This window comes from Giraffa tippelskirchi, chromosome 2, assembly GCF_054371585.1.
Source record: "Giraffa tippelskirchi isolate mGirTip1 chromosome 2, T2T-mGirTip1v1.2.pri, whole genome shotgun sequence".
Lineage (NCBI taxonomy): Eukaryota > Metazoa > Chordata > Mammalia > Artiodactyla > Giraffidae > Giraffa > Giraffa tippelskirchi.
This window is the reverse complement of record NC_137276.1, coordinates 84,301,311-84,313,505: the sequence shown is the minus strand read 5'-3', so window position 1 is coordinate 84,313,505 and position 12,195 is coordinate 84,301,311. Positions and strand designations below refer to the sequence as shown.

The 12,195-nt window shown below is 40.8% G+C and overlaps 1 protein-coding gene and 1 long non-coding RNA gene across 5 annotated transcripts in view; one reads left to right on the top strand and one right to left on the bottom strand.

Moving 5' to 3' along the window:
• WWTR1 (WW domain containing transcription regulator 1) overlaps nt 1-12,195 on the bottom strand; it is a 144,065-nt gene that overhangs the window by 96,568 nt on the left and 35,302 nt on the right. The gene's annotated exons all lie outside the window — the stretch shown is intronic.
• On the top strand, nt 7,046-11,049 carry LOC145538081 (uncharacterized). 2 transcript variants are annotated; one of them, XR_014076628.1, is made up of 3 exons: nt 7,046-7,506; nt 7,632-8,249; nt 8,841-10,356. It is a non-coding gene; the product is annotated as an uncharacterized LOC145538081 (long non-coding RNA). The 2 variants fall into 2 exon arrangements; XR_014076629.1 differs by having other exon boundaries at nt 7,060-7,506; nt 7,626-8,249; nt 8,841-11,049.

The window sequence follows — 12,195 nt, the reverse complement described above, 5'->3', positions numbered from 1 at the left end:
AACCGAAGCCATAAACTCTGCATTGTGCCCCACCAAGCAGAGTGGGAAATGTCAATGGAAGGCTTGAGTTACTGAGGAGCAGTCACCTCACTCCCTGGATTTCAGGATGTCAAGGTTCATGACAAGGCTTTCAGAACCATGCCCTTGCAGGAGCGAAGAATCCCTAATTGAAGGGACAAGTAATTCGGACAGAGAGGGATGAGCACTGCGAAGGCCCAGTGACTAGCGAGAATGCAATCTTTAGAAGGAATTATAAGAAATTTGGCTTTCCGTGTGACTCAGTGAGTAAAGAATCTGCCTGAGATGCAGGAGACTCGGGTTTGATCCCTGGGTTGGGATGATCCCCTGGAGAAGGAAATGGCAACCCACTCCAGAAATCCCATGGACAGAGAAGCCTGGAGGGCTACAGGCCATAGGGTAGCAAAGAGTTGGACACCACTTAGTGACTAAACAGCAACAATAACATAAGAAGTTCAATCTGGATGGAAAGTAGGGGTTAGGTCACAAGGGCCTTGTAAGGACGTTAAGGCACTTGAATTTTATCCTAAAGCCAAATGAGAAGCTTTACAACAGATGATATGACATTAATACTTTAGTCTTTTTAGAAAATCACTCTGGCTGAAGCCTGGCAACCAATCAGAGGAGAGTAAGACCATCTCAAGGAGGTGATCAGAAGCCCAAATAAGAGACGTTGGTGACCTAGACAAGGGAGCATAGAGAAGGGAGGTTATGGAGACACTGATCAAGTGGGACTGTGAGAAAGACGATGTGGGAAGTGAGGAAGAAATGATGGGTGAAGTTCCAGCTTGAGCAATATTTACTGAGTTTCAAACAATGGAGGAGAAGCAAGTCTGGGAGTGAGATCATGAATTCACTTCACACATGGTGGGGTGACTGCAGTATACACAAGTGGATGTGTCTAATGGACAAGTGGACACAAGTGTCTGGAAAGCAAAAGAGAGATTTAAGCTGCAGGTTTAGACCAGGGACTTGTCTGAGAACAGATGTGAAACCAATTATCTAGTTACCGAAAAGTAGCCGTGCCTTATAAGACCTCCGGTCAAGCCCCAACCACTCCATGAAGCTGCTTTCTTATCACCAGCTCATGTTCTGAACTCCTGAACTTGATAGCCTGTACAGTATCACTGAGATATTGGCAGAAAAAGATCAAACAGGTGTACAGATAGCCACTGTCATTGATTGCATACTCTTTATTTTTTTTATTTTTTGGCTGTGCCACACAGCTTACGGGATCTCCGTTCCCCGACCAGGGACTGAACTCGTGCCCGCGGCAGTGAAAGTCTGGAGTCCTGGCTACTGGCCTGCCAGGGAATTCTACTAATAATTTATGCATAAGTACTTTCCTGCCCCACCCAACTTTAAGCTGTTTAAAGACAAAGATGTGTCTGATACAGGTCCTGGATTTTCCAAGGCAGTCTTGGTTCCAAATAGCCTGGCCCTATGCATTCCTGTCCCATTAAATTTTCTTTAAAAATTCCACCATTTCCTCAAACAGTAACTGAACATATCTTTCAGCAAATGTTATAATTAAACACATAGATCATGAAAAAATTGAGGACTACAAGAAGACATACAGACCCACAGGAGGAGGAAACATCAAGATCTCTCAGTGAATTCCATTAGCAGCCAATACTGATACCTCTGAAGGGCCCATGTGAGACATAGAATCTGGGTCACACAAACCTGGGTTGGCACTGAAGCTCCACCACGGATAAGGATGCAACCTAAGGGCAAACTGCTTAACTTCTCTGTGCCTCAAAAGTCTGCTTTGTGAGCAGAATATGGAAACACACAGCTAACAGTTTCATTCATACCAACCTGGGTACATAAAGGCAACACAGACTCTACATTCATCCAGCTTACTGTCAGGTAACGACAGAATAAATTATAGTTGCTCTGAAGAAGTATAAGGATTATAACAAGCGGAATCATCTGTTTCCAGAAAGGTCGGGGAAAGCTTCAACAAAGAGGGGACCTTTCTTAAGACAAAACTTAGAAGAATTATCTAGATGATAGGGTTCAAGTAAGGGGAATCCCAAGGAGCAGTAAATGGATGAGTGAAAAGCCTTAGGTCATAAGAAATGGAAAAAAAATTTTTTTTAAAAACAAACAGGCAAGAGAGTTGTGAACACAGAGGGGAAAGGAGAGGGAGGGACGAATTGAGAGAGTAGCATGGAACATATACACACCATATGAAAAATAAATAGCCTGTGGGAATTTGCTCTATGACACAGGAAGCTCAAACCTCTGCTCTGCAACAACCGAGACAGGTGGGATGGGGTGCGAGGGGACATATGTATACCTATGACTGACTTATGCTGATACATGGCAGAAACCAACACAATATTGTAAAGCAATTACCCTCCAATTAAAAATAAATAAAGTTATTTAAAAAGAAAAAACAAACAAGGGACTTCCCTGGTGGTCCAGTGGTTAAGACTCCTTGTTTTTAATGCAGGGGACCCGGGTTCAGTCTTTGATCAAGAAACTAAGACCCCCATGTATTGTGGGGCAACTAAACCCTCACATCTCCACTAGACAGAAGCCTCTGCACTGTAATGAAAGATCCTGACACAGTCAAACAAACATTTTTTAAAAATAAGCAAGTATTTAAAAAGAGGTCTGAGACCATATTTAACTTTATTTTAGTAGAAAAACTGAGAGGTGACCACTCTGAAGAGAGACAGAGTAGAGCAGTGAGTAGTCAAAGGGGTGTGATGGTGAACAACAGCTTTCTCTATTGTTGGATTACTTATTACTGTTATTGTCATAACACTATTATTATAAAGGTCTTTTTTTTCTAGTTGTAAAGCCCAAGAATGCCACCCTTTTACAAAAATAAACACAATTTGTGACATCAAGGCCAAGTTGTGAGACAGCTTTAACAAGTATTGTTCTTTTTATTTCGCCTGAGATTTTTTTTAGTACTCATTTAATAAATGCATGTGGAATATTTTTATAAGGAATGTTGTGTGTAACACAAATATAAATCTACTAGTAGTGCTTACAGGGCTGATAGTATTAATTAACTTCATTGGTCTTTGATAACCTGACATAATAATTTTCTAAAGGACCTATCTGATTGACTTTTTGTAAAGCTCCAAATTTAAAGGAGTACTTTCCAAATTTGCCAATGTAATTTTAAAGTATGAATTCATTCTCTGTCAGTGAGGAATGAGAGTCATCTTCCATGATTAACAACTTTAGGAGACTAGGAAAGTCAACAAAAGACCTGTGTGACTGTAAAATTTCCTCTGATAATTCAAAAACATTACTCAGAGATTTGCCAGGAGATAACTGAAACAAAAAATACATGTATGAAAAACAAGTAGTGAGTAAGCAGACCTCTTCCGAAAAGTACAAATAAAACTACCCACCCATCACCTTCAACAAAAGATTCTCACTTTATTAGGGGAACAGCTTGGTCCTCAATGACTAGAGAAGTGTCCGGCACATAGGAGGTACTGGAAGTGTTGGATGAACAAATAAATGAACAAATGAGGAACTACAGTAAAAATGCAAATATGAATGTCTAATTTTTTATTTTGAATTATTCATATATTTTTTAACAAACTTTTTTTTCTAATTTTTTTTCTTTTTGAAAGCACACAGCTTTCAACATCTTAGTTCCCTAACCAGGGATCATGCCCGCACCCTCGGCAATGAAATTGTGAGTCCTAACCACTGGATCACTAGGGAATTCCCACAAACATATTTTATATGTATAATTACCATATTATTTTTATAACTATAAGAAAGGCTATTTTTTGCAATGTAAAAACAATTTCATTTGGAACACTGAAACATACATTATTGTATGCTGACCAACCCACCATCCATATCCATACATACAACCACACCACTGAGCTCTGGACAATTAGGGTAGATTTGTTTCCCAATAAATATCTAAATAATTTTTAGGAAGGTAAATTGCAAGAATGATCATCAGAAAAAAAATGGAAGCACAAGTGATAGAGGGTCTAAAATTTGAAGTTACATGAAACCTTAAAAGTTATCGGGTTTCCCTGGTGGCTTGCTGGTAAAGAATCCACTTGCAATGCAGGAGACCTGGGTTCGATCCCTGGGTTAGGAAGATCCCCTGGAGAAGGGAAAGGCTACCCACTCCAGTCTTCTGGCCTTCATGGACTGTATAGTCCATGGGGTCACAAAGAGTGGGACACAACTAAGCGACTTTCACTTTAGAAGTCATCTAGTGGACTTCCCTGGTGGTCCAGTGGCTAAGAATCCGCCTGCCAATGCCGGAGACATGGGTTCAATCCCTGGTCAGGAATTAAGATCCCACATACCTCAGGGCAGCTAAACCTGAGCACCACAACTACTGAGCCCATGTGCCTTGGAGCCTGTGTTCCGAGACAAGAGAAGCCACCACAGTGAGAAGCCTGTGCATCATAACTAGAGGAAGCCCAGCAACTAAGACCCAGCAAAGTCAAAACTAAAATACATAAAAATAAAAAATAAAATAAAAAAATAAAGAACCCATTTAGTCTGACCCCATCACACACGAGATGGGTAACAAGGTCCAAAGAGCCACTCAGTTTTGTATTAATGGGTCAGGGACAAAAACACTTGAAGGATCACCCAAATTCCACTAGAGATTTTCTTTACAAATTTGTGTTAACTAATCATAGTCAAATTATCTAATGAAAGGTGAATGCATGCTAAATCACTTCAGTCATGTCTGACTCTTTGGGACCCATGGATTGTGGCCTGCCAGGCTCTTCTGTCCATGGGATTCTCTAAGCAAGAATACTGGAGTGGGTTGCCATTCCCTTCTCCAGGGGATCTTGCCAACTAGGAATCCAACCTGCATCTCACATCTCCTGCATTGGCAGGCGCGTTCTTTACCACTAGCACCACCTGGGAAGCCCAGTAAAAGGTACTGAATACCAAAGACCACCACACCCTTCCCCTCTTCAAGAAATTATCATGCTAATTCATTAGGATAGATAGGAGTCAGCAAATGATGTCCAGCAGCCAAATCCCATGCACCACCTATTTTTCCACAGCCAGGAAGTTAGGCATGGTTTTCACAATTTTAAATAATTTTAACAAATTGGAAGTATAATAATATTGGTGACACATGAAATTTCAGATTTCTGTGTCCACAAATAAAGCTTCATTGGAACACAGCCATGCTCAACTGTTTAGGTATTGTCTGTGGCAGAGTTGAATAGTTGTGACAGTGACCACAGGGCCCAGAGTCTAAAATATTTATCATCTGGCCTATTTATCATCTGGCCTGTTACAGAAAATGTCAGCAACCCTTGCACCAGGAGATAGTTAACACGACTTCGGTAAATTTCACCTTCAGAAAGAGCCAGCCCTGTCCCCGCCAACCAGCTGTAGTCACTCACATGCTATTTCCTCTTCGTTGATTATTGAAACTCCACAGCAAACTATTGTTTTTACCAGTCACTCAGAAAACAAAGATAAAAGTTTCCACAGAGGAAATAATAACCTTTCTTTTCCAAGGCCCTCATCTGCCTCACTTGCAGTGAAATTAAAAAGTAATGCTTCATGGAGAAGGAAATGGCAACCCACTCCAGTATTCTTGCTCTGAACAGAGGACCCCAGTGGGCTATAGTCCATGGAGTCACAAAGAGCTGGATACGATTTACTGACTAAACAACAACAATGTTCAGTTGCTTTGGCTACCATTTAAATAGTTGGAAAGACTATCCTGCCTCTATTGAACTGAACTTGGTAAAAAATCAGTTGGGCATATTCATTCTGGTCTATTTCTGAGTTCTTCATATTGATCTGTGTATTTAAACCTCTGCTAATACCACATTATCTCGAATATTGTAGCTATCATTAAATCTTAAAATTAGGTAAAAGTGAAAGAAAAAAAAAAAAGCAAATGTTTCACTCACAAACTAGTCTGTAACGTTTTCCCCAACTGAATTCAGAAGACTCCAACAATTCACTTTTAAAATGAAGAGCTCAGGCAGAAAAAACAACAACAAATAGCCAGGTTAGTGAAAACGAATTTATTTACCCTAAGGGAAAAAAGACTGTTTATTATTTGGAACTGAAAGCATTTTTCTCTTCCTTTGATATGCTATTCTTTCAGTATCAAAATGTGCAATTGATCCTTACAAACTATTTATCTTGAAAATTATATCTATACTAAAACTTTTCATTTGCCAATTTTCCAGATGAAAGCAAAGTACCAAATTCATACCTGCTCAGTGTTGCAAAACAACTTCTAAGATGTCCAGAAGTTTTTTGTTTGATTTTGTTCCATATTCCTTTCCTCTACCAGTGTACAAAGTACTGGTTTGTAACACGTCAACTAGGAAAATCCCATTCCCGGGGCCTTTGGAAAGAAATTTAAGGGTGTATATATTTGCTTACATCATGACTCCAGCTGTTATGTTCCTAAAGTTACAAATGGCCACTCTTCACTTTAAAAGCACATTTAAAGAAACCTAATGTTAGTTCAACATGGGTAAACAGTCTCCAATCCTGTATAAATAAAGAATTCTCTGTGTTGTAAATAGTAGCTGCTCAAAGTAGTGGAAGGCTGGCTGAGAAATGCAGAAACAAGAGGTGTACATAGAGTTCAGAGGCCCTGCCCCCAACCTCGTTCCCAGCAGGGCAGAGAGGGGACAGGACATCAGAAACTTGGAGAGCTTGGCCATCCAGAGGTGCCGTGAAGATGCCAAGACCTGAAACCCAACGCCATTCGGTCACTCTTTGGCTTGAACATCAACTGAACAGCCTCCTACTTAAACATCCAGGGGATTCAAGGGCAAAAAAAGGCCTGGGCTCTGCCCTTGAGAAGCCTTCAATAAGCCTACCCAGAGGACAATGACGTACGCCAGGGGTTGTCTAAATGCAGCCTCAGCCCCATAGTCTAGCTGGCAGCCTATTTTTGTAAATAAAGTTTTATTGGCATACGGCCACACCCACCCATTTATTGTCCATGGCTGTTCTGATGCTACAATGGCAGAGTGGATGCAACAAACCCCATGTAGCCCACAAAGTAGACACACCCCCTAACTGAACCTTTTCAGAAAAAGTTTGCCAACCCCTGAATAAGTCAGAGAACTTCCTACCATCCAGAGGGGTAATCAGAGCAGGCTACATGAAAGAGCTGATATCTGATTGGAGCCTTGTAGAATACAGAGAATTTCAAAAGGAAATGGGAAAAGAATATAGTAAGGGACAAAACAGCCAAGACGAGAAGAGTGTGAAGAAAAGGACCCAATCTAAATGGGTTACAGAGTATGAGCAGGGGCACAGCGGCACCACGGCTAACAGTACTTACCTAGACTAACCACTAATAACACGGTTCCATCATGTTTGCTAACTTACTGGCAATGCTATTCCCCTTTCCTCTAGCTTCCTTGACATTTATGACAACTCTCACCAGGACCTAGCAAAAGCCGAAGTGCATTATGAAAGTTCAAAAAATGCTTGTTCCCTGAACGATGATTATATCCAATCGTATATTTGCATGTGAGTTTAATTTCAAAAACATTTGTATATATTATGGCCTTTTAAATTTTTTATTTTATTTAATATTTCATATATCTTTCTTCTTATTAGATTATAGCTGATTTACAATTTTGTCTTAGTTTCAGGTGTACAAGCAAAGTGAATCAGTTGTGAATCCATTCCTTTTTAGATTCTCTTCCATATAGGTCATTCGAGATTTTGATTTGCATTTAATCTCCAACTGTGACAGACATTATTACTTCCATTTGGCAAATGAGGAAAACCTGGACCCATTGCATGTCCCATATGGAGTCAGGGGCCAAGAAAATTGGACTGGAACCCTGGATTCCCCATTCCATTCTATGACTTACTTTAGGAAGATACTCCTACTGGGGGGCTTGCCACATGGACTACATTCAAGACTGAGAAATTCCAATAATGAAGTACCAAATAATCAAAGAGAAATGCTTTTTGTGGACACATCCTTGCCAAACCTGAACAGCGGCCTGCTCGTACTGTGCTTAGTCACTCAGTTGTGTCCAATTCTTTGCGACACTATGGACTGTAGCCCGCCAGGCTCCTCTGCCCACAGGGATTCTCCAGGCAGGAATACTGGAGTGGGTTGCCATGCCCTCCTCCAGGGGATTTTCCCAACCCAGGGATTGGACCCAGTTCTTTCGCACTGCAGGCAAATTCTTTACCATCTGAACCATCAGGGAAGCCTGGTGCTATGTAATATCGAGATCAAAGACCAGGAGCTGGAGGTAAGTTTATTCTATGCTTCAAAAGCTCCAGTCAACATACATATTTTCTTACAACAGGCACTAGGTCAAAGTTCACACGGATTAATCTGATTTCACTAGAGAAGGAAACAAAACTCACCTACCAACATATATCTTGGCAGGCGGATCACCTTCTTCTCCACTGGAAAACTTAGTGTCCTTAAGAGGAAGGCATCATTAACAACTAATTTCCAAGACTTCCCTCATAGTCCAGTGGTTAAGAACCTGCTTTGCAATGCAGGGGATGTGGGTTCAATTCCTGGTTGGGGGACTAAGATTTCCCATGCTACGGCCGAAAAAAAGACTAAGCCCATGCATTACAACTACTGAACCCATGTGCCACAACTAGAGGTCAGTGCATCTCAACAAAAGATCCCACATGATGCCATCAAGATCTTGCAATCCACAACTAAGACACCCGAGGTAGCATAAATAAATAAACATTTTCAAATTTTTTTTAAAAAATAATAATTCTCCTGTCCTTCTGTACTGGCAAGTACACAATAAACAGAGTTTGAATGAGTCCCTTAGAAACCCCAATTGCCTGCCAACTGAGTAATATCTTCTTTTCAGGGAAGGACCATAAAAGAGAGTCCAATACTTGGCGACCCAAGTATTTCCGGCGCAAGAGGATGAGGCTTCCGTACTGCATTTCTCCGCCAGCAGGATATTCGAATAATGAGTAAATTAGCATGGAAAACAGGAGCGACTCTCACCATTTGTCATTCCACAGGTCAGACTTTCCATAACCATCAAGTTGGTATAAATGGCTTCTTTAATCATGGAAGCCGTTTCCTCTCAACCCCTTCCCCATGCCTCTCCACTCACATCTCACCATCGCTAATCCTTGAAAATATCTCTTCCTCCACAATTTTTGTGTTCCTTTAACACAAGCCCATGTAGAGGCCTGCATAACTAAGCAATTTCCATTAGAGTTAACTTCAGGACAGACAATGGTTCCAAGGCAGGTCTGAAAACCATTTTGAGAAATGGAATAACTCTTCTTTCGGAGTGGAGGTGGGCAGGCTGGCCGTGGAGCACAGAGGCATTTTTATGCTTTCAGGATGAGAGGAGGGACTGCGCCTGCTCTCTGAGGTCCCTGTCCCAGCCATCCTGCCCATGTCATCTCCCAGCATCTATCATCTCCTAGCCTTTTCCCAACACCCACCTCTGGAAGCCAGGACAGCCTCAGAAGGCAAATCAGGACCATAACAGCAGAGGACAGAACAAAATCAAATACAAACAGAATCACAAATGAACCTAATACAGCTTAGAGACCTTGCCTAGGAAGTATGTTCACTGTTTTCCCAACTTGGCGTACTGGAATGGTGCCATGAAGGTAAGCATCATTCTCCAGCATCAGTACCAAGGAAACAGAGGCAAGAACCAGGGACCACGCCAGGGCTGAAGATAAGCAGCAAGACTAAAGGTAAAAACTTGGTAGTTAAAGGTATCCACGGACTTTCCTGACGGTCCAGTGGTTAAGACTCCACTGGAGGGGCCATGGGTTCAATCCAATTTGGGCACAAAGATCCTAGATGCCTTGTGGTGCAGCAAAAAAAAAAAAAAGAATCTGCCTTGCACTTACATTATTCAGTCGATAAATCGTGTCCAACTCTTTGAGACCCCATGGACTGCAACACAGTCTTCCCTGTCCAGCACCAACTCCCGGAGCTTGCTCAAATTCATGACCATCAAGTCGGTGATGCCATCCAAACATCTCATCTTCTGCCGTCCCCTTCTCTTCCTGCCCTCAAATCTTTCCCAGCACCAGGGTCTTTTCCAATGAGTCGGATCTTCACGTCAGGCGGCCAAAGTATTGGAGCTTCAGCTTCAGCATCAGTCCTTCCAATGAATATTCAGGGTTGATTTCCTTTAGGATTGACTGGTTTGATCTCCTTGCTGTCCAAGGTACTCTCAAGAGTCTTCTCCAGCATCACAATTTGAAAGCATCATTTTTTCGGCACTCAACTTCTTTACAGTTCAAGTTTCGAATCCATACATGACTATTGGGAAAACCATAGCTTTGACTATACGGATCTTTGTTGCACTTACACAGTCACCTCAATATAGCCAATCTCTACTCCCTGCATGCCTTCTTTTATTTTGGTAACTCACATTTGTTTTATTACCTTTTTAACAATGAAATAATCTAGGCTTATGCTGGGGAAAAAATGTAAAACACAGGAAAACAAAAATGAAACGGAAAGATGCATGGGTGGGAAAAAGAAAAGAAGAAAGTCCATAGTTTATCCACCCAGAGAACCCACTACTAACATTTTGGTATAGCCTTCCAAACTTGTTCTTGCTTCCATGTCTTTTGAGGAGGTTTTTCTTGAACTGCTTTCAAACATCAGGCAAATTTTAACTTTATTCCATTTGGAAAAAAAATCAGTTCCTCTGAGAAGCTATCACTGACACACTTTTCAAAGGCATTGATGATTAAGGATTTCTTTCCAAAGAGTATAAATGTTTGAGTCTACATCTTTTTCCAAACTAATAATGTCATTTTGACCCAGGAATTCTTTTATAAACAACATGAGCATCCTTCAAAGGGTGGCACACAGAAGCGACAGCTTAGGTGATGGGTACAGATGAATTGATTATACTACTCTACTAGTATTAGGGTATATTTAAAATCTTCCATTATAAAAAATGCTTTGCATATACACCTCAATGCTAACTTATGTACAAACCAACATGCGAAGAATTCACTAAATGAAACAAATAATACTTTGTACTTTCAAAGAGTTACTCTTCAATAAAATATTTGTAAACATCTTTTTTTTGGGGGTGGGGCCCTTCACCATGCAAGATCTTAGCTCCTCAACCAGAAATCAAACCCATGCCCCCTGCAGTGGAAGTACAGAATCTTAACCACTGTATCAAACATCTTCTGATTTAATGCAAAAACATCTAAAACTCAGCTGTGACTATTGGGCTCAAAATATTGGTTTCTGCCATTTTTAAGAGTTTCTTCTTTTGGCCCACTGATGTTTTTCAGATTCTAAAAAAAGCTGTACATACTCCCATACCATATGGAATTTGCTTTAAAATAATTTAGCTAGCAATTAATCATTATAAATTTTAAAACATTTTTAAAAGAGAGAGTGGCTCAGTGAACAAGAATGTTGAGCACTGAAGTGGGTGATGATGGGCATGTGGGAATTTGTTATACTACTCTCTGTGCTTTTATGTATTATTTGAACATTCCCATACTACAAAGTGGTTTTTTTTTTTTTACTTTTTTTAAATCACTGTGAATATATTGTTCCTATTGTGAACAAATCCTTCACACCCACTTCACTGGAGTTGTTTCAGTGGAGTGTGCCCAATGCTGGTCCTAGCACGTCTATTCCTCATGACCTGCCTGTGGGTGGGTGTTACTGGTCCTAAATTGATATCTGAAGAAACTGAGACCCAAAGAAACAAGCCACTTGGCCAAGGACTCAAGACTATGAAGATGGGGAAGGACAGCCACACTATGGAGGTGTCTGCTACACATATTGTTTGGTGCCTTTCTAAGTATTATTGTACGTGAGCATGTCTGTTTCATTGTCACTTGCAGTATTTTAGTGCATCCTGTTTTTATAGAAAAATGAATCAGCCAGCCCCTCTCTGTTTATCCAAGATAACAAAACAAAACAAAAAAGGCCTGAGAACAATATTGGTCTGATGGAGGCCATCCTGACTGTAAAAGGAAACGTCCCTGAGTCAGTATCCTCAGTGAGAGACATCCCTTCATAAAACAAACCAGAAATATTCCAACAGGGTTCAAATAAGCATAAACATCCACATTGTTCAGTGGAAGCTACTCTGAACTCACGGGAATTCTGGCTGCTTTGGGAAGGCTTTTCCCATCTCATCTCAGATTCATTCCATGAACTCTATTCCCTCAAATGGCTTGGGCTTTAAAGCTTTCAGAAAG